This window comes from Cherax quadricarinatus, chromosome 17, assembly GCF_038502225.1.
Source record: "Cherax quadricarinatus isolate ZL_2023a chromosome 17, ASM3850222v1, whole genome shotgun sequence".
Lineage (NCBI taxonomy): Eukaryota > Metazoa > Arthropoda > Malacostraca > Decapoda > Parastacidae > Cherax > Cherax quadricarinatus.
Window position 1 is genome coordinate 14,575,598 of NC_091308.1, and position 24,103 is coordinate 14,599,700.

General features: G+C 43.4%; 1 protein-coding gene across 3 annotated transcripts in view; it reads left to right on the forward strand.

The window, feature by feature from the left end:
• LOC128686280 (notch homolog 2 N-terminal-like protein R) overlaps positions 1 to 24,103 on the forward strand; it is a 925,742-nt gene that overhangs the window by 364,814 nt on the left and 536,825 nt on the right. The window contains exon 3 of one of the 3 annotated variants that reach the window (XM_070085809.1): positions 23,906 to 23,933. The exons of the other annotated variants lie outside the window; for them this stretch is intronic. The gene's annotated coding sequence lies outside the window, so the exon portion shown is untranslated. The remainder of the gene's footprint in view (positions 1 to 23,905; positions 23,934 to 24,103) is intronic. 3 annotated transcript variants of the gene reach the window in all.

Here is a 24,103-nt window from a genome sequence, read left to right on the forward strand (position 1 = left end):
GTACGAGCCACAGCCCGGCTGATCAGGAACTGACTTTAGTTGCTTGTCCAGTGCCAGCTTGAAGACTGCCAGGGGTCTGTTGGTAATCCCCCTTATGTGTGCTGGGAGGCAGTTGAACAGTCTCGGGCCCCTGACACTTATTGTATGGTCTCTTAACGTGCTAGTGACACCCCTGCTTTTCATTGGGGGGATGGTGCATCGTCTGCCAAGTCTTTTGCTTTCGTAGTGAGTGATTTTCGTGTGCAAGTTTGGTACTAGTCCCTCTAGGATTTTCCAGGTGTATATAATCATGTATCTCTCCCTCCTGCGTTCCAGGGAATACAGGTTTAGAAACCTCAAGCGCTCCCAGTAATTGAGGTGTTTTATCTCCGTTATGCGCGCCGTGAAAGTTCTCTGTACATTTTCTAGGTCGGCAATTTCACCTGCCTTGAAAGGTGCTGTTAGAGTGCAGCAATATTCCAGCCTAGATAGAACAAGTGACCTGAAGAGTGTCATCATGGGCTTGGCCTCCCTAGTTTTGAAGGTTCTCATTATCCATCCTGTCATTTTTCTAGCAGATGCGATTGATACAATGTTATGGTCCTTGAAGGTGAGATCCTCCGACATAATCACTCCTAGGTCTTTGACGTTGGTGTTTCGCTCTATTTTGTGGCCAGAATTTGTTTTGTACTCTGATGAAGATTTAATTTCCTCATGTTTACCATATCTGAGTAATTGAAATTTCTCATCGTTGAACTTCATATTGTTTTCTGCAGCCCACTGAAAGATTTGGTTGATGTCCGCCTGGAGCCTTTCAGTGTCTGCAATGGAAGACACTGTCATGCAGATTCGGGTGTCATCTGCAAAGGAAGACACGGTGCTGTGGCTGACATCCTTGTCTATGTCGGATATGAGGATGAGGAACAAGATGGGAGCTAGTACTGTGCCTTGTGGGACAGAGCGTTTCACCGTAGCTGCCTCGGACTTTACTCTGTTGACGACTACTCTCTGTGTTCTGTTAGTGAGGAAATTATAGATCCATCGACCGACTTTTCCTGTTATTCCTTTAGCGCGCATTTTGTGCGCTATTACGCCATGGTCACACTTGTCGAAGGCTTTTGCAAAGTCTGTATATATTACATCTGCATTCTTTTTGTCTTCTAGTGCATTTAGGACCTTGTCGTAGTGATCCAGTAGTTGAGACAGACAGGAGCGACCTGTTCTAAACCCATGTTGCCCTGGGTTGTGTAACTGATGGGTTTCTAGATGGGTGGTGATCTTGCTTCTTAGGACCCTTTCAAAGATTTTTATGATATGGGATGTTAGTGCTATTGGTCTGTAGTTCTTTGCTGTTGCTTTACTGCCCCCTTTGTGGAGTGGGGCTATGTCTGTTGTTTTTAGTAACTGAGGGACGACCCCCGTGTCCATGCTCCCTCTCCATAGGATGGAAAAGGCTCGTGATAGGGGCTTCTTGCAGTTCTTGATGAACACAGAGTTCCATGAGTCTGGCCCTGGGGCAGAGTGCATGGGCATGTCATTTATCGCCTGTTCGAAGTCATTTGGCGTCAGGATAACATCGGATAGGCTTGTGTTAGTCAAATTTTGTGGCTCTCTCATAAAAAATTCATTTTGGTCTTCGACTCTCAGTCTGGTTAGCGGCTTGCTAAAAACTGAGTCATATTGGGACTTGAGTAGCTCACTCATTTCCTTGCTGTCATCTGTGTAGGACCCATCTTGTTTAAGTAGGGGCCCAATACTGGACGTTGTTCTCGATTTTGATTTGGCATAGGAGAAGAAATACTTTGGGTTTCTTTCGATTTCATTTATGGCTTTTAGTTCTTCCCGCGATTCCTGACTCCTAAAGGATTCTTTTAGCTTAAGTTCGATGCTTGCTATTTCTCTGACCAGTGTCTCCCTGCGCATTTCAGATATATTGACCTCTTTTAGCCGCTCTGTTATTCTTTTCCGTCGCCTGTAAAGGGAGCGCCTGTCTCTTTCTATTTTACATCTACTCCTCCTTTTTCTTAGAGGAATAAGCCTTGTGCATACATCGAGTGCCACCGAGTTAATCTGTTCTAGGCATAAGTTTGGGTCTGTGTTGCTTAGTATATCTTCCCAGCTTATATCGGTTAGGACTTGGTTTACTTGGTCCCACTTTATGTTTTTGTTATTGAAGTTGAATTTGGTGAATGCTCCCTCGTGACTAGTCTCATTTTGTCGGTCTGGGGCTCCATGCATACATGTCTGAACCTCAATTATGTTGTGATCTGAGTATATTGTTTTTGATATGGTGACATTTCTTATCAGATCATCATTGTTAGTGAAGATGAGGTCTAGTGTATTCTCCAGTCTTGTAGGCTCTATTATTTGCTGGTTTAAATTGAATTTTGTGCAGAGAAGCAGCTAATAAACCGTATGGCAGGAGAGGTGCAGCAGTCATAGGTGATGTCACATTTGTTCAATGTCAGACACTGCAACTTCTTGGGATCTTAATACTTAGGAATTCTTCGCTTGCCTAATTCTTGGGCACGACCTACTTCCACATTGAACAAATGTGACATCACCTATGACTGCTGCACCTCTCCTGCCATACGGTTTATTAGCTGCTTCTCTGCTCATATGCCGTATTCTATTCAAGATTGATGGACTGAACACATCGACTCAAGGTTGAGGGACTGATTACCTCATTCTCCTCCTGTTCTTCAAGTTTCTCCTACGTATGGACTGATGAAGCCACTGTGTGGCGAAACGTTTCCTCAATAAAGATACCCAAGAGTTGCACATGTGTCTAATTTATCAACATGTCGGTTCTCTGAACCATTCATCTACAAACCTGTCAGACACTGCAACTTCTTGGGATCTTAATACTTAGGAATTCTTCGCTTGCCTAATTCTTGGGCACGACCTACTTCCACATTGAACAAATGTGACATCACCTATGACTGCTGCACCTCTCCTGCCATACGGTTTATTAGCTGCTTCTCTGCTCATATGCCGTATTCTATTCAAGATTGATGGACTGAACACATCGACTCAAGGTTGAGGGACTGATTACCTCATTCTCCTCCTGTTCTTCAAGTTTCTCCTATGTATGGACTGATGAAGCCACTGTGTGGCGAAACGTTTCCTCAATAAAGATACCCAAGAGTTGTAAAGTAAAAGGACACAAGTGCAACTAATGTGACATTTATTGTGGCAACGTTTCGCTCTCCAGGAGCTTTATCAAGCCATTACAAACAATACATGGACACAGAAGGTATATAAAGGCTCTGAGTGAGGTGCAATACTAGTGAGGTACCATTTTGATGTTCACTAGTGGTAGTAGTAGTAGTAGTAGTAGTAGCAGTAACAAAAATAATACAATATGGAAGAGCAATTAATTCGTACATGAGTAAAAGGATATAAAAGCTATTACTTGAGTAACATAAAAATAGGTTGGACAAATATAGACTGGAAAGAGGCAGGATTTTTCAGTGTTCACTCTCTGTAATGTGCTTTGTGTAGTATAACAGGAGAGACTATGTGATGGCAGGGTTTACTGTTTTCAGGAGGATTCTTGCTAAGACTTCGGAGATGGTGAAGCTGCCGTTGTTTTGTTTAATTGTATTCGAAACAGCGATCAGTGCTGATTCAAGGCACTTGCGTCTGCGGAAATTAGTTTCTTTGATCACTAATTGGGCGTCTCTGAATTTCATGAGATGATTGGTGGAATTTCGGTGTTGTACACAGGCGTTGTTTAATTTGTCGTTCCTACATGCGTAAATGTGTTCATTGAGGCGGGTGTCGAGGTTTCTTGCTGTTTCACCTACGTAGATCTTGTCACAGCCTCCACAGGGTATAGTGTAAACTCCTGCATTGACTGGTTCGTGGTGCTTGGGTTTTGTCCTGAACCAGTCAATGCAGGAGTTTACACTATACCCTGTGGAGGCTGTGACAAGATCTGGAAGTCTGGAACCCATACCTAACCAAGCACGTAAAGAAACTAGAGAAAGTGCAAAGGTTTGCAACAAGACTAGTCCCAGAGCTAAGAGGTATGTCATACGAGGAGAGGTTAAGGGAAATCAACTTGACGACACTGGAGGACAGGAGAGATAGGGGGGACATGATAACGACATACAAATACTGAGAGGAATTGACAAGGTGGACAAAGACAGGATGTTCCAGAGATGGGACACAGCAACAAGGGGACACAGTTGGAAGTTGAAGACACAGATGAATCACAGGGATGTTAGGAAGTACTTCAGCCACAGAGTAGTCAGGAAGTGGAATAGTTTGGGAAGCGATGTAATGGAGGCAGGATCCATACATAGCTTTAAGCAGAGGTATGATAAAGCTTACGGTTCAGGGAGAGTGACCTAGTAGCGACCAGTGAAGAGGCGGGGCCAGGAGCTTGGACTCGACCCCTGCAACCTCAACTAGGTGAGTACAGCTAGGTGAGTACGCACACACACGCTCACTCGAGCAGAACAAAGTTACTGGTAATGGGCGATTTCAACCACAGGGAGATCGACTGGGAAAACCTGGAGCCTCATGGGGGTCCCGAAACATGGAGAGCCAAGATGTTGGACGTGGTGCTGGAAAACCTCATGCATCAACATGTCCGGGACACTACCAGAGAGAGAGGGGAGGATGAGGCAGCAAGACTGGATCTTGTGTTCACCCTGAGCAGTTCAGACACTGAGGACATCACCTACGAGAGGCCCCTTGGAGCTAGCGAACACGTGGTTCTGAGTTTTAATTATATAGTAGAGTTACAAGTGGAAAGGGTAACAGGAATTGAATGGGAAAAGCCAAACTATAAAAGGGGGGACTACACAGGTATGAGGAACTTCCTGCAGGAGGTTCAGTGAGACAGAGAACTGGTAGGAAAATCAATAAACATGATGATGGAATATGTAACAACAAAGTGCAAGGAGGCAGAAGAAAGATTTGTTCCCAAGAGCAATAGAAATAATAGGTGTAGGGAGGCAAAAACTAAGTGCATTAGAGAATGGGAAAGGTACAGGAGGCAAAGGACCCAGAAAAATAAGGAGATTTGTAGAAGAGCCGGAAACGAGTATGCACAGATAAGGAGGGAGGCCCAGCGACAGTACGAAAACGACATAGCATCGAAAGTCAAGTCTGACCCGAAACTGCTGTATAGCCACATTAGGAGGAAGACAACAGTCAAAGACCAGGTGATCAGGCTGAGGAAAGAAGGTGGGGAACCCACAAGAAACGATCAAGAGGTATGCGAGGAGCTAAACATGAGATTTAAAGAAGTATTTAAGGTGGAGACAGGAAGGCCTCTGGGGGGACAGAACAGAGGAGGACACCAGCAAGGAATATACCAACAAGTGTTGGATGACATACATACAAATGAGGAGGAGGTGAAGAAGCTGCTAAGGGACATCGATACCTCAAAGGCAATGGGACCGGACATCTCCCCGTGGGTCCTTAGAGAGGGAGCGGATATGCTGTGTGTGCCACTTACCACAATCTTCAACACATCCCTGGAAACTGGGCAACTACCTGAGGTATGGAAGACAGCAAATGTAGCTCCCATTTTTAAAAAAAGGAAACAGAAAAGAGGCACTAAGCTATAGACCTGTGTCAATGACGTGTATAATATGCAAAGTTATGGAGAAGATTATCAGGAGGAGAGTGGTGGAGCGCCTGGAACGGAATAAGAGTATAAACGCCAACCAGCATGGATTCATGGAAGGCAAATCCTGTGTCACAAACCTTCTGGAGTTTTATGATAAAGTAACAGAAGTAAGACACGAGAGAGAGGGGTGGGTTGATTGCATCTTCTTGGAATGCAAGAAGGCCTTTGACACAGTTCCTCACAAGAGATTAGTGCAGAAGCTAGAGGATCAGGCGCATGTATCAGGAAGGGCACTGCAATGGATCAGAGAATACCTGACAGGGAGGCAACAACGAGTCATGGTACGTGATGAGGTATCACAGTGGGCACCTGTGACGAGCGGGGTCCCACAGGGGTCCGTCCTAGGACCAGTGCTATTTTTGGTATATGTGAATGACATGATGGAAGGGTTAGACTCAGAAGTGTCCCTGCTCGCAGATGATGTGAAGTTAATGAGGAGAAATAAATCAGATGAGGATCAGGTAGGACTTCAAAGAGACCTGGATAGACTGGACACCTGGTCCAGCAACTGGCTTCCCGAATTTAACCCCGCCAAATGCAAAGTCATGAAGATCGGGGAAGGGCACACAAGACCGCAGACGGAGTATAGGCTACGTGGCCTAAGACTGCAAACCTCGCTCAAGGAGAAAGATCTTGGGATGAGTATAACACCGAGCATGTCTCCGGAAGCACACATCAACCAGATAACTGCTGCAGCATATGGGCGCCTGACAAACCTGAGAACAGCGTTCCGTTACCTTAGTAAGGAATCGTTCAAGACACTGTACACCGTGTACGTCAGGCCCATACTGGAGTATGCAGCACCTGTCTGGAACCCGCACTTGATCAAGCACGTCAAGAAATTAGAGAAAGTGCAAAGGTTTGCGACAAGGCTAGTTCCAGAGCTAAGGGGAATATCCTATGAAGAAAGGTTAAGGGAAATCGGCCTGACGACACTGGAGGACAGGAGGGTCAGGGGAGATATAATAACGACATATAAAATACTTCGCGGAATAGACAAGGTGGACAAAGACAGGATGTTCCAGGGAGGGGACACAGAAACAAGAGGTCACAATTGGAAGTTGAAGAGTCAGATGAGTCAAAGGGATGTTAGAAAGTATTTCTTCAGTCATTGAGTTGTCAGGCAGTGGAATAGCCTAGAAAGTGACGCAGTGGAGGCGGGAACCATATATAGTTTTAAGACGAGGTTTGATAAAGCTCATGGAGCAGGGAGAGAGAGGACCTAGTGACAATCAGTGAAGAGGCGGGGCCAGGAGCTAAGACTCAACCCCTTCAACCACAAATAAGTGAGTGCAAATAGGTGAGTACACACACACACACACACACACACACACACACACACTCACACACACACACACACACACACACACACACACACACACACACACACACACACACACACACACTCACTCACTCACACACTCTCAGATGAGTCATAAAGATGTTAGGAAGTATTTCTTCAGTCTTAGAGCTGTCAAGAAGTGAATAATCTGGAAAGTGAAGGAGTGGGGATGGGATCCATACACACCTTGAAGATGAGGTACGATAAGGTTCTCGGAGCAGGAAGACGGCAGTCCTAGTAGCGACCAGTGAAAACATGGGCCAAGAGCTATGAATCGTCCCCTGCAATCACAAATAGCTGAGTACAAATAGGTGAGTGCACACACACACACACACACACACACACCCACACACACACACACACACACACCCACACACACACACACACACACACCCACACACACACACACACACACACACACACACACACACACACACACACACACACACACACACACACACACACACACACACACACACACACACACACACACACACACACACACACACACACACACACACACACACACACACACACACACACACACATGCCAGTTCTCTCTCCATCAACAATCATAAATCTGCACTTCGTGAAGGAGTGTATTTTAAGCATCTTGTTGCTGTGTTTACGAGTTGCAGTTGATGTCATTCTATCCTTACTACGCTTATAAAGGCGTTATTACACTGAGAGCTCTCCCGAATTGACACACACTGAGAATTCTCCCGCACTTCACACACAATGAGAGCTCTCCCACACTGTACACACACTGAGAGCTCCCCCACACTGCACACATTGTGAGCTCTCCCGCACTGCACACACACTGGGAGCTTTCCCGCATTGCACACACACACAGAGCTCTCCCGCACTGCACACACACTAAGAGCTCTCCTGCATTGCACACACACTGAGAGCTCTCCCGCACTGCACACACACACACACACACACTGGGAGCTCTCCCACACTACACACACACAGAGCTCTCCCACACTGCAAACACTTGAGCGCTCTCACGCACTGCACACACACCGACAGCTCTCCCGCACTGCACACACACTGACAGCTCTACCGCACTGCACATACACTGACAGCTCTCCAACACTGCAAACACACTGAGAGCTCTCCCACACTGCACACACTTGAGAGCTCTCTCACACTGCACACACACACTGAGAGCTTTCACGCACTGCTCACACTGTGAGCTCTCCCACACTGCACACACTTGAGAGCTCTCTCACGCTGCACACACACTGAGAGCTCTCCCCCACTGCAAACACACTGAGAGCTCTCCCGCACTGCACACACACTGAGAGCTCTCCCCCACTGCAAACACACTGAGAGCTCTCCCGCACTGCACACACGTTGAGCGCTCTCTCACACTGCACACGCACTGATAGCTCTCCCGCATTGCACACACACTGAGAGCTCTCTCACACTGCACACACACTGGGAGCTTTCCCGCATTGCACACACAGAGCTCTCTCACACTGCACACACACTGGGAGCTTTCCCGCATTGCACACACAGAGCTCTCTCACACTGCACACACACTGGGAGCTTTCCCGCATTGCACACACGCTGAGAGCTATCCCGCACTGCACACACTGAGAGCTCTCCTGCACTGCACACACACTGAGAGCTCTCCCACACTGCACACACACTGAGAGCTCTCCCACACTGCACACACACTGAGAGCTCTCCTGCACTTCACACACACTGAGAGCTCTCCCACACTGCACACACTTGAGAGCTCTCACGCACTGCACACACAATGAGAGCTCTCCCGCACTGCACACACGTTGAACGCTCTCTCCCACTGCACAAGCACTGAGAGCTCTCCCGCACTCCACACACGTTGAGCGCTCTCTCACAATGCACATGCACTGAGAGCTCTCCCGCACTGCACACACGTTGAACGCTCTCTCCCACTGCACAAGCACTTAGAGCTCTCCCGCATTGCACACACGTTGAGCGCTCTCTCACAATGCACATGCACTGAGAGCTCTCCCGCACTGCACACACGTTGAGCGCTCTCTCACAATGCACATGCACTGAGAGCTCTCCCGCACTGCACACACGTTGAGCGCTCTCTCACACTGCACACACACTTAGAGCTCTCCCGCACTGCACACACTTGAGAGCTCTCTCACACTGCACACGCACTGAGAGCTCTCCCGCATTGCACACACACTTAGAGCTCTCCCGCACTGCACACACGTTGAGCGCTCTCTCGCACTGCACACGCACTGAGAGCTCTCCCGCATTGCACACACACTTAGAGCTCTCTCACACTGCACACACACTGGGAGCTTTCCCGCATTGCACACACACTGAGAGCTCTCTCACACTGCACACACACTGAGAGCTTTCCCGCATTGCACACACACTGAGAGCTCTCTCACGCTGCACACACACACTGACAGCTCTCCCGCACTGCACACACACACTGACAACTCTCCCGCACTGCACACACACACTGACAGCTCTCCCGTACTGCACACTGACAGCTCTCCCGCACTGCACACACTGACAGCTCTCCCGCACTGCACACACACACACACACTGACAGCTCTCCCGCACTGCACACACACACACACACACTGACAGCTCTCCCACACTGCACACACACTGACAGCTCTTCCGCACTGCACACACACACTGACAACTCTTCCGCACTGCACACACACACTGACAGCTCTCCTGCACTGCACACACATTGACAGCTCTCCCGCACTGCACACACACACTGACAACTCTCCCGCACTGCACACACACACTGACAGCTCTCCCGCACTGCACACACACTGACAGCTCTCCCACACTACACACACAGAGCTCTCCCGCACTGCACACACACACTGGGATTCTCCCTTCCCTTTCTTAAGGATTAAGTATTCTTGATTAGTTATGTTCAGGTTAGTCTTACTATAATGATTCTGGTGTAGTTTATACACTATAAACTTAGCAAACTACAGAGTCTGAATTAGAAATTCACCTTATACCAAACTTCTTGTTGCAACTCAGAAAGCTAAGGCTCTTGATCTCAGAAACTTCCAAGTTGTGCTCTTCCTCGTTACAAGTGGCCGCCTAGTTACCTGTGACCACCTTGTTAGAAGTGACCACCTCGTTACCTGGGACCAAAAGTTGTGTTCCGCCTCGTTACACATGGAAATGTCGTTACCTGCGACCACAAGTTGTGTACCACTTCGTTAGAAGCGACCACCTCGTTACCTTCGGCAAAGCATGTCTTACAAAATGACTATAGCCCCTCACTTGATGTTGGTGAGCTTGATTTAGGGAATTGGATCTGTGGTTCCCCGAATTTTTTCCACATCCCCCCCCCCCAGGCCATCCTCCACTGCATTATGAGGCACAATCTGCCCGAAATGTTGTGCAAAACTAGCGGCTTTCCACGTGTGTAGTTACATATCAGCAACTACACTGGTGCCCACACCTGCTGCCAGCACTTACTGGTACCATTTTCTACTGCCAGCACTACATTTACCCATTTCTGCCTATTTCAACAAATTTCTGTCAATTTCTACCCATTTCTGCCCATTTGTTTTACCTATTTCTATAAATCATGAGGAAACATTATTATTATTATTATTATTATTATTATTATTGTTATTATTATTATTATTATTATTATTATTATTATTATTATTATTATTATTATTATTATTATTATTATTATTGTTATTATTATTATTATTATTATTATTATTATTATTATTGTTATTATTATTATTATTATTATTATTATTATTATTATTATTATTATTATTATTATTATAGGCTTTCCGTAACAAGTGATATAAAGAATAAAGAACGCGTTTTTATACATATATTTTTCCCGTTATTACAGTTGAGCGGATAACTTGAACAATAAAATAATTACGTATTTAGAAACGGTTAAGGATCAAAATTTTTCAGGTATTTTTTTCCCCTCACACAAAAACACGTGTCGCTAGTTTTGATTCTTTGTACTTAATGAATGTTCGAAATGTCTCCTTGTGCTGTGTGTTTTGATTACGATTCGTGGCTACACGAAAGAGTTACAGAAGACTAACAACTGTTACTAAGGGAAAGTTTACGGTTTGATACCCGTGTGGTAAAGTCTCTGCTTAACATTATTTTTATGCTACTGTGGATCATAATGTCCTTTTATATTATTTTGCATGCATTCTTCAGTCGAGAATGCATGCAAAAGAAAAACTGGGCGCACCAAGAAACACATGGATAGGAAGAACACAGAAATAGCGACAGTGCAGCAGGAAGAGTACATTCAGTTATCTGATGGGCAGATGGATGCAAATGAAGGTATATTCAGGACACGAGTGTTGACATTATTATCATTGTTCGTAGTCCTGTCTGATGTCGCTAACAAATGGACTCGTATATATTTCAGAGGTAATATTTTAGTGTCGTAATGTATCCTGTGTTGGATTATCTACTGTGTTGTGTTCGTGTGTTTTTCTTATTGTCAATATTACTGTTATATTTTCGTTTTAATAATTATTATTATATGTTAGTAGTAGTAATCGTAGTAGTAGTAGTAGTAGTAGTAGTAGTAGTAGTAGTAGTAGTAGTAGTAGTAGTAGTAGTAGCAGTAGTAGTAGAAATAGTAGTAGTAGAAGTGTAGAAGTAGTAGCAGTAGTCCTAGTAGTAGCAGTAGTGGTGGTAGTGGTAGTAGTAGTAGTAGTAGTAGTAGTAGCAGTAGCAGCAGCAGCAGCAGCAGCAGCAGTAGTAGTAGTAGTAGTAGTAGTAGTAGTAGTAGTAGTAGTAGTAGTAGTAGTAGTAGTAGTAGTAGTGGCAATAGTAGTAGTAGCAATAGTAGTAGAAGAAGTAACAGTAGTAGTAGTAGCAGTAGTCGTAGTAGTAGTAGCAACAGTAGTAGAAGAAATAGTAGTAAAAGTAGTAGCAGTAGTCGTAGTAGTAGTAGTCTTAGTAGTAGTAGTGGTAGTAGTAGCAGTAGTAGTAGCAGTAGTAGTAGTAGCAGTAGTAGTAGTATTATTATTAGTAGTAGTAGCAGTAGTAGTACTAGTAGTAGTAGCAGCAGTAGTAGTAGTAATAGTAGTGTACCAAGTAGTAGTGGCAGCAGCAGTAGATGTAGAACATTATTATTATTATTATTATTGTTATTATTATTATTATTATTATTATTATTATTATTATTATTAGTAGTAGTAGTAGTAGTAGTAGTAGTAGTAGTAATAGTAGTAGCATTAGTATTTCCAACATTTTACTAAGTAGTAAGATTTGTTAACTGTCACATTGTGACATAATCATGAGAGATTCCCATGCAATGAAATTACTCCTCTGTAGAAAAATCACTGAATTAACACAGACTCAAAGCTAATCATCCAAATGCGCTAGGAATGCACGTGCAGCCTCTTCCAGGACAAGATAAACAGGTTTGGCACTATGTTCTCTACTTCTCCTCTGTATTATTATCGTGAGAGACAGGGTGCAGGGAAGGCTGTACGAGACGCATACGGGAAATCTGTTTACACCTGCTGCCCTTCATTTAGTATTAGTTACCTGGGGTGTTTATTTCCCGTTTTGGGTCGCTTACCGAGGAAAGTATATTAGACAGGGTCGTAGTTTGCAATGAGCTGCTCACCAAGCAATAAATAGGACCCTGTATATTAGTGTCTTTCTATGGGTCGCATCTGATAAGAGGAGACACAGTATACACTGGATAAGACTGTGCTTTGAAATAAGCTGATGGAAGATTACAGATTTACCCTCTAAGTTCACATGAATAAAAAAAATTATCACTGAAACACAGTAGTACAGAAAGACAGCAAGTGGGGATAAAATAGCGGTATAAAACATGAGAAGCAAATAACCCAGGATACTCAAAAATGATCGTAATAATGTGATTTCTTCTAAGAATAAATTAAAAAGTGATTTGAAACATATTTAAAGAAGTTTTCTTTTTTTGTGATATTATACTGCCAGATATACAATGCCAGGTAGATGAGCTTTTGTAATAAACTTTGTACGCCCGCTCGCTGCACTCTCATCTGCATAGAAATGTTACCCTAAAGCAATAATTATAAAAGTTATTGCCTTCCTAGCGACACAACTAAACCTGGCGCACGAGAGAGATTTTGATCATTGTCAGTAGATTTAAAATGTATGAGTCGCCGTTGTATTCACCTCTCACAGTGTTCTCAATACTGTGAAACATGAAGGATTTTAATTTATTATTGTACGGTTTGTGTTAATGGGTTAGTGTGTGCATATGCATAATATAATCATGAACACATATGTATGCACGTAAGTACGTGCATGCATGCACGAGAGCATGCGGGATATTAGGAAACTAATGGCCATAACAAAACCAAAGAACAAAAGACATGATTAATTAAGAGTTCAAAACTACTCAGAGTGAGTAACAAGGCAGTTAGGAATAGATTTTGATACGAGAGTAGATGAAAACTAAAGAAACACATAAGCCGCGACGAATAGAAAATATCTTTTTTAGTCGCAGGAAACAGCTGTTCCTTGATAATGTGAGAAATCACGAAAACGCTTGGAATACTACTATTTTTCACTGTGGTTATGTTGCATATTATAAATACACTCAGTGGCCATCGTATTAGGTACACCATTTTTGTACTGGACAGGCTTCCCTTTGCACCCCGAACACCCGAAACTCTTCGTGGCTGAAAATATTCCTTAGAGATTCTGGTCCATGTTGACATGACAGCATCACGCAATTGTTGCAGATTTGTCGGATGCACGTTCATGGTGTGAATCTCTCGTTCCACCACATATCAAAGATTTACTCTAAATTCTGAAAGTTGCAGCGTTGCAGCAGAAATTGGAATTCGTTAGACCAGGCGAAATTTTTCCGGTTTTCATCTGTCCAATTTTTTTTTGAGCCTGTGCCCACCTGCAACTTCAGTTTCCTGCTTTTAGCTGGCAGGAGTAGAACTCGGTAAGGTCTTCTACTGCTATAGCCATCCACTGCGAGACTGGATGTGTTCTGCTTTCAAAGATGCTCATCCGCATACCAACTATTGTAACGCATAGTTATTTAAGTTACTGTCATCTTCCTATCAGCTTGAACCAGTCTGGCCAGTCTTTGTAACCTTTCTTATTATTCCTGAGTTGTCGCTTATAGAACTGCTGCTCACTGGATGTTTCGTGTTTTTCACAACATTTTCTGAAAACTCTAGAGATTGTTGTGTGTGAAAATGCCAGATCAGAAGTTTCTGACGTACTCGACCCACCCTGTTTGGCACCAACAATCATTCACTTATATCACATTTTTTACCTATTCTGATATTTGGTCTGAACAACTGAACATCTTGACCATGTCTGTATGATTTTAAGCATTAGGTGCTGCCACGTGACTGGCTGATTAGATATTTGCATTAACAAGCAGGTTTACCTAATAAAGTGGCCAGTGAGCATATATCACTTGTTTTTGGTGCCCTTACTGTATATGCACACAGTGGCTGCGTTAATAGTTAAGCCTGCTCATTAATGCAAATATCTAATTAACCTAACACGTGGCAGCACCTCAGTGCCTAAAAGAATGCAGACATGGTCAAGATGTCCAGTTGTTGCTCAGACCGAACATCAGAATGGGGAAAAATTGTGATCTAAGTGACCGTGGAATGATTATTGGTGCCAGACGGTACCAACAATCTGATCTGGAATTTCCACGCACAACAGTCTCTAGAGTTTACAGAGACTGGTGTGAAGAACTCAAAACATCCTTTGAGTATAAACTCCCTGATAATGTAAGAGGTCAGAGGAGAATGTTCAGTGAGGTTCAAGCTGACAGGAAGGTGACAGTAACTAATAATAGCGCATTACAACAGTGGTCTGCAGAACATCTCTGACCACACAATACGTCGAGCCTTAGAGTGGATGGGAAACAGCAGCAGATCACACAGGGTTCCAGTCCTATCACAAAATCACTAAAACTAGACAGTTGAAGATTGGGAAAATTATTTTGTTGCGACAGGCAGTTGGTAGGGTCAGAATTTGGCGCAAACCTTAAGAATGATGTGGTGAAACAGGAGATACGCAGCTGCTCTGGAGACAAAGAAGGGGCCCTGCCCAATACCACAAGGGTAGAGGGTTTCGGGGGTCAACGCCCCCGCGGCCCGGTCTGAGACCAGGCCTCATGGTGGATCAGGGTCTGATCAACCAGGCTGTTATTGCTGGCCGCACGCAAGCTGACGTACGAACCACAGCCCGGTTGGTCAGGTACTGACTTTAGGTGCCTGTCCAGTGCCTTCTTGAAGACAGCCAGGTGTCTATTGGTAATCCCCCTTATGTATCCTGGGAGGCAATTAAACAATCTTGGGCCCCGGACACTTATTGTGTTGTCTCTCAGTGTATTCGTGGCGCCCCTGCTTTTCATCGGGGGAATGTTGCATCTCCTGCCGAGTCTTTTGCATTCATAGGGAGTGATTTTAGTGTGCAGGTTTTGTACCAATCCCTCCAGGACCTTCCAAGTGTATATTATCATGTATCTCTCTCTCCTGCGTTCCAGGGCATACAGATCAAGGACCTTCAACCGTTCCCAGTAGTTTAGGTGCCTTATCGCACTTATGTGTGCCGTGAAAGTTCTTTGTACACTCTCCAGGTCTGCAATGTCGCCAGCCTTGAAGGGAGCCATTAGTGTACAGCAGTATTCCAACCTAGAGAGCACAAGCGATTTGAAGAGAATCATCATGGGTTTGGCGACCCTAGTTTTGAAGGTTCTCATTATCCATCCTATCATTTTCCTAGCAGATGAGGTAGGTACATTGTTGTGGTCTTTGAAGGTGAGATCCACTGACATTATCACTCTCAGGTCCTTCACATTACTTTTCCGCTCTATTGTATGGTTAGAATTTGTGGTATACCCTGACACATTTTTAATTTCGTCAAGTTTTCCATATCTGAGTAGTTGAAATTTCTCCTCGTTGAACTTCATATTGTTTTGAGTGGCCCATTCGAAGATTTGGTTGACGTCCGCTTGGAGTCTAGCGGTGTCTTCGATGGAGGTCACTGCCATGGTGATCCGGGTGTCATCCGCAAAGGAAGATACAGAGCTATGGCTTACATCTCTGTCTGTGTCAGAAATGAGGATGAGGAATAGAATGGGAGCGAGTACTGTGCCTTGTGGAACAGAGCTTTTTACCGTGGCTGCCTGGGACTTTACTCTGTTTACTATTACTCTTTGTGTTCTATTTGTCAGGAAATTGTAGATCCATCTACCAACTTTTCTCGTTATTCCTTTATCCCGCATTTTGTGTGCTACTACACCATGGTCACACTTGTCGAAAGCTTTTGCAAAGTCTGTATACTACATCTGTATTTTGTTTATCCTCAACAGCATCCAGGACCTTGTCATAATGGTCCAGTAGCTAGGACAGGCAGGAGCGACCTTTTCTAAGCCTGTTTGACCATGGGTTGTGTAACTGATGGGTATCTAGGTGGTTGGCTATCTTGATTCTTAGAAATCTCTCAAAGATTTTTACGATATGGGATGTTAGTGCTATCGGTCTGTAGTTCTTTGCAATTGCTTTACTGCCCCCTTTGTGGAGTGGGGCTATGTCTGTTGTTTTTAGTGCGTGGGATGACCTCTGTGTCCATGCTCCCTCTCCATAAAATGCAGAAGGCACGCGATAGGGGCTTCTTGCAATTCTTGATGAACACGGAGTTCCACGAGTCTGGGCCTGGGGCAGAGTGCATGGGCATGTCATTAATTGCCTCTTCAAAGTCTTGTGGAGTTAGAATAATATCCGAGATTTTTGGGATGACCAAATTTTGGGTTTCGTTTATAAAGAATTCATTTGGATTGTCGACCCTTTGAGTGGGCAGTGGATCGCTGAACACTGAGTCTTATTGGGACCTTAGTATCTCACTCATTTCTTGGCTGTCATCTGTGTATGTCCCATCCTGCCTAAGCAGCGGCCCAATACTGGATGTTGTTTTTCCCTTAGATTTGGCATAAGAGAAAAAGCATTTTTTTTTCAATTTCCTTTATGACTTTTAGTTCTTCCTGTGATTCTTGTCTTCTATACGATTCCTTCATCTTAAGTTCGATATTTGCAATTTCATTGACTAGTGCCTCCCTTCGTATTTCAGATATATTGACCCCACTTATTGTACCTAATAAAATGGCCATGTGTGGGAGTGGGTGTGTTTGTGTGTATACTCGCCCATGTGTGGTTGCAGGGGTCGATTCACAGCTCCTGGCCCCACACAGTGTGTGTGTGTGTGTGTGTGTGTGTGTGTGTGTGTGTGTGTGTGTGTGTGTGTGTGTGTGTGTGTGTGTACTCACCTAATTGTGGTTGCAGGGGCCGAGACTCAGCTCCTGACCCCTCCTCTTCACTGATCGCTACTAGGTCCTCTCCCTCTCTGCTTCCTGAGCTTTGTCATACCTCTTCTTAAAACTATGTATGGTTCCTGCCTCCACTACTTCACTTGCTAGGCTATTCCACTTCCTGACGACTCTATGACTGAAGAAATACTTCCTAACGTCCCTGTGACTCGTCTGAGTCTTCAATTTCCAATTGTGACCCCTTGTTTCTGTGTCCCCTCTCTGGAACATCCTGTCTCTGTCCACCTTGTCTATTCCCCGCAGTATCTTGTATGTCGTTATCATGTCTCCCCTAGCCCTTCTGTCCTCCAGAGTCGTCAGTCCGATTTCCCTCAACCTTTCCTCGTATGACATTCCCCTGAGCTCTGGAACTAGCCTTGTTGCAAACCTTTGTACTTTCTCTAACTTCTTGACGTGCTTGACCAGGTGTGGATTCCAGACTGGTGCTGCATACTCCAGTATGGGTCTAACATACACAGTGTACAGTGTCTTGAACGATTCCTTATTAAGGTATCGGAACGCTATTCTCAGGTTTGCCAGGCGCCTGTATGCTGCAGCAGTTATTTGGTTGATGTGTGCCTCCGGTGAGGTCTGTAGTCTTTGTCCACCTAGCCTATACTCTGTCTGCGGTCTTCTTTGCCCCTCCCCAATCTTCATGACTTTGCATTTGGCAGGGTTGAATTCGAGAAGCCAGTTTCTGGACCACATGTCCAGCCTGTCCAGGTCTCTTTGCAGTCCTGCCTCATCCTCATCCGATTTAATTATTCTCATCAACGTCACATCATCTGCGAATAGGGACACTTCAGAGTCTATTCCTTCCATCATGTCGTTCACATATATCAAAAATAGCACTTGTCCTAGAACTGACCCCTGTGGGACCCCGCTCGTCACAGGCGCCCACTGTGATACCTCTTCAAGTGTGTATGTGTGTGTGTGTGTGTGTGTGTGTGTGTGTGTGTGTGTGTGTGTGTGTGTGTGTGTGTGTGTGTGTGTGTGTGTGTGTGTGTGTGTGTGTATATATATATATATATATATATATATATATATATATATATATATATATATATATATATATATATATATATATATATATATATATATATATATCATTAGGATCAATTACGCACCACACAAAGAAAATCCTTTTATCACAGCTAACGTTTTTCTCTGGACGAGTTTATTAAGTCAGTCGGAGGGAAACACGATAATTCAATCTTGTTTATCCCATCACACGCGGATAGAGGATGGAGGAAGAAGCAGTGTTGGTAGAAGAGAGGAACAGCGAAGGGAAAGGATCGATGTACATAGCTAAAATAAAAGAATAATCTCACGCACTGCTATGGGTCACGTCATCAAAACAAAGTATATTCGTGCTTCGTTCAAAAATGCTCTTTCTTGTAACCAATAATTCATCAAATATAGGACTAGTAATATTCCCTATGGCCAGCTGGATTAACAGTACGAAATGAGTAGAAATGATAGAGTGGATAATTGATTCCGGAAACAAACCTACCAGTAAAACATAATGAAAATTATATGTAACTTTAAGTTTCATGGCTGTGCCAAATAGTAGTAATTTGACGAGAAGGAAATAACTATGAACACCTCGGTTGTCTTCTGTGTTGTCGAAGCAGCGCAGTCCATCTGCCTATTGCAATTTTATTCTGTATTTATCTTTTTTTATCATAAACTTAGCACTGTTTTAAGCTATGACTGGAGTGCATGTCGTGATGGATCACACATCTCTTGTTAAATGTTATATGTGCCAAGCGAATTTGTTTTCCTTTATTCTTGTGTTAATTTCCTGTGATGTTTCTCCCTCATTAAGTCCACTGCATCTCTCACAAGGAGTATCATAGACTCCTGTGCTAACATTACTGTTGCTGTGAACAGTTGCTCTGGTGATGTTTCCAATTAAGGCCGCTTCCCAGATGACTGAAACAAAAAAGCTCTCGTTATGGGTTAGAACAAAGCCGAACAATTCCTCAAAGAGGTAACAAAGATAGATGATACGATGCTTAAAGATAGCTGAAATCTAGAGATGCGACACAGTGAAGCAGAATCAAGGGGCGTGTAACATCGCTTCACATTGTAAAGATAAATTAACACAGTGTAATAAATCAATATTTTATCTCACGTGACCCAGTCATTTCACTGGTCCACTTCACCGTCCATCATATATACCTTCTTCCCTCTCCTCTTCCCCGCTGCGATGGGATGTATCTACTTGAGTTTAGTGTTCCATATAGACTGCATAATGCGGCAGATAAGTCAGTGATCTCTGTACTATGGCTCACCAAAAGGTAATGTTACTGGCAAGTGCACCAGCAGACACCAGGGTTATAGTCAACAGTGTATAATAAACTCGAGTAGTTACTTCTTCCCGAGACACAGAGTCAACGACACCACTGAACGGGTCATCATACAACAAAGACAAAAAGTCAGATAATTTTTTCCCCTGACGATGTAATAATAACCGTGATCCGTTCAGCATACATGGAGATCGTTCTGTTTTACAGTGTCTGCTAATAAAATAAATAAAGATTATGTCTGTGCGTTGTTGCTTTCTAAGAGGTAGACATACTTCTGAAAAAAAAAATATCACCACTCAAGTCAACAGAAGTTCCCTTATGATCAAGGATACATCAAAAAAAGTGTCTGTAGCTGCACGAAGATCACATCACAATATATACTTGCCAATTAATATTATATCGTGCACTAAGAACTAACATTTTTATATTAACTGGTGCTAACCATTAACAATTGATACCAACAATAAAATATTAGCAACACATTTATTTTTTGTGCTAATTACAAAAGACAACGAATAACTACTAATTTATGTAAACAATAAACAAACAATAAGGATTCTATGCGCCTTTTTAAAACATTTCTCTTCCATCTCCGGAAGAAGACAAGAACGTAAGAAGAATTTGTAGAGAAAAAAAAAAGCGCCAAGAAGTGGAGAAGTTTAATTGCTGGTCAACTGACGTAATAAATAACGAAGTAATGAGATGATTGGATGTTGTGAGGAGAAGCGGAAGAGAAGCAGCCAGAGGAACAGATTCCAAGCAAGAAAACAATACAGTAGGAAGGAGGAAAAGAGGAAACGAGGAAACTCGCAGTGTTTACTGCGTAAAAATGTCTTTCTTTTGGTTGGTCTTAATGCTAAAAAAAAATTGAATTTGGGAAAAGCCAGGGGAGTAGTTTTATTCATAAAGTGGCTGTAGAAAAGCAAATATAAGAGCTCACAGTCTTCTTTTCCTGGATTATAAATAAATACTCCAGTTGTATACCTGGAGTATACCTGGAGAGGGTTTCGGGGGTCAACGCTCTCGTGGCCCGGTCTGTGACCAGGCCTCATGGTGGATCAGGGCCTGATCAGCCAGGCTGTTACTGTTGGTCGCACGCAACCCGACGTACGAACCACAGCCCGGCTGGTCAGGTATTGATTTTAGGTACCTGTCCAGTGCCTTCACGAAGACTGCCAGGTGTCTATTGGTAATCCCCCTTATGTATGCTGGGAGGCAGTTGAACAGTCTTTGGCCCCTGACACTTATTTTGTTGTCTCTTATCGTGCTAGTGACACCCCTGCTTTTCAATGGGGGGATGTTGCATCGTCTGCCGAGTCTTTTGCTTTCATAGGGAGTGATTTTCGTGTGCAAGTTTGGTACTAGTCCCTCTAGGATTTTCCAAGTGTATATAATCATAAATCTCTCTCGTCTGCGTTCTAGGGAGTTCACGTTGAGGAACTTCAAGTGTTCCCAGTAATTGAGGCGTTTTATCGCAGTTATGTGTGATGTGAAGGTTCTCTGTACACGTTCCAGGTCAGCAGCTTCACCTGCCTTGAAAGGTGCTGTTATTGTAGAGCAATATTCCAGCCTAGATAGATCTAGTGATCTGAACAGTGTCATCATGGGCTTGGCATTCCTAGTTTTGAAAGTTCTCATTATCCATCCTGTCATTTTTCTAGTATACGCGATTGATACAATGTTATGGTCTTTGAAGGTGACATCCTCTGACATGATCACTCCCAAGTCTTTTGCATTAGTTTTTCGCTCTTTTGTGTGGTTGGAATTTGTTTTATATTCCAATGTAGTTTTAATTTCCTTACGTTTACCATAGAGTAACTGAAATTCTCATCACTGAACTTCATATTGTTTTCTGCGGCCCATTTAAAGATTTGGTTGATGTCTGCCTGGAGTCTTGCGGTGTCTTCAATGGAGGACACTGTCATGCAAATTCGGGTGCCATCTGCAAAGGAAGACAAGGTGCTGTGGCTTACTTCCCTATGTCAGATATGAGGATAAGGAACAGGATGGGAGCGAGTACTGTGCCTTGTGGAACACAGCTTTTCACTGTAGCCGCCTCAGACTTTACTCGGTTTACTACTACTCTTTTTGTTCTATTTGTTAGGAAATTATAGATCTATCTACCAACTTTTCCTGTTATTTCTTTATCACGCATTTTGTGCGTTATTATACCATGATCACACTTGTCAAAGGCTTTTGCAAAAGTCTGTGTATACTACATCTGCGTTTTGTTTGTCTTCTAGGGCATCCAGGACCTTGTAATAGTGGTCCAGTAGTTGGGACAGGCAGGAGCGACCTGCTCTGAACCTATGCTGCCCTGGGTTGTGTAACTGATGGGTATCTAGATGGGTGGCAATCTTGCTTCTTAGAACCTTTTAAAGATTTTTGTGATATGGAACGTTAGCGCTATCGGTCTGTAATTCTTTGCTATTGTTTTACTGCCCCCTTTGCGGAGTGGGGCTATGTCTGTTGTTTTTAGTAGCTGTGGGACGACCCCTGTGAGGAGAAAGTGATGTGCGAGTACAGAACTTTGTTACCCTTACGAGTTAGCAAGTTCCAGAGAGCAAGAACCACTGCAATAAAAATATAAGACTGTTGATTTATTTGTCACAGAAAAATCTGATATAGGCCTGTTTTATGATGACAAAGGTAGGGGAAAACGATGATCTCTAAGAACACCTGGCGGAGGACCAAGGAAGCAATCACAGGTTTGTTCACCACAGGAAGAAAGAGATGTACTTTTTATAGATTAGACGTGATATCTGGTTAACGCAGATGAATACCTTCTGTCTGAATTACATAGTTATTTGTTAGAGCTTCCTCATGTATAAGTAGTACTCTAGAAAAGGAGCGAATGAGACTTTTATATATCTAAAATAACTGAAAGTTTTAATATCTCCAGTGAATGGCACTAATGGCTTCGTAATGGCGGGGTTATGGTGGCCGAGTGGTCGGAGACTGTATTCACTTTAATGGGACACAGTTTAAAATCCCATGGTGGAGTTGCAAGCGACTGCTGGTCATCACCGACACATTTCCTACACTTGGCAAGAAAGAACTGCGAGCGGTTTATCAGGCTCTAACTTGGATCATCAAGCGTAACTGCCATTAAAGAGGAAGAGTTCAGAGAGCCACCAGACTTGGGTCCACTGACTACATCCCTCCCCCGTCACACAAATCCTTTTTAAACTTCTTTTAACAGATCGGCCGTTTCTCACCAAGGAAGGGGAATCCAAAGAAAACACGGTTCCCATAAATTACTTCTTAGCTGCCTATCCAGAAGAACACTCAAGTAAGATATAAAATATTCAAGGATATTTTCTGGAGGCTCCGCCAGCCCCCTGCCACTGTAAGCCTACACTCATCTTCCAATAATTTCTCGGGCACTAAACCTCTTCTCATTTACCAAGATCAATACACGCTCTTAATGAAGTGGTCGTGCTCAGTCTATCTGATCAAACCATGTCAACAACCCCTTTCCTTGAACAAATTCTTTCAAAATATATATCCTTATTGTCTATATAATAAACGTACATACAAATTAATTTTGGGCATAACATTTTCTAAGTTTTAATTATCTTCCTTCCTGCAGCACTAGAAATTCAAATGTCACACCTGTATGCAGTACACTGTACCATGACTGACGCTATTCATTAAAAACCACGAAACTGAAAATGGAAACTTGACTGTGTTTGAGTCCGTCCTCAACTTGATAATGGTCAGGACGGACATAAACATCGTCCTGTTGTCTTTTCCAATTCTTAGGTTTAACATGAATTACTATACTCATGATATATTACCATTTTAGCATCAAATGACAATATTCTCCCCACAAACGCCTCAGCTACTTGCTTTCACTAATGATTTACCTTATCTTTCATAGGCCACTGTTCAAAGATCCTCTCAAGTTTCTAGATACATTTACTCTCTCTGTACTTCCCGTCTAACCTGTAAATTTGCATTGCTCTTCCCTGTGTTAATTTCATCTTTAAGGCTGAATGGCGGAGAACAGAGCTTTTATCTGAAGATCTAGGAATGACTATGCAAGGAGAAGAAAGCAAGTAGAAAGGCATTTTGAAAATGTCGTAGGAATGATGGGCAAGGGTGAGCTGAAAGTGCTACAGCGAGAGTAAGAGACTAAGTAGTAATAATGATGGGATGAACTGACAAGATGAGAGCAAAGTGTAGAGCTCAAGGAGAATAAAGGTACAAGGTCAGGCATGCCACTGACACCTATAATCAGCTGAATTTTATTAGATTACAACGAAATCTTCATATTCCCACAGGAAACTGGGCCTGCGCGCTGCCACTGAGGTCAGTACGCTGAAAATATGGGTACGAAGATTCTGCGATCTTGTCAGCTTCACGGCATCTATGAGATGCATCCAACAATTCCGGGAAAATTCTCTAGACTTCTGTTTGTTGGACAAAGAATGTTTCCTGAAAGGTAATCCAAGTAAGACAATCAGTGCCACTGAAACTAT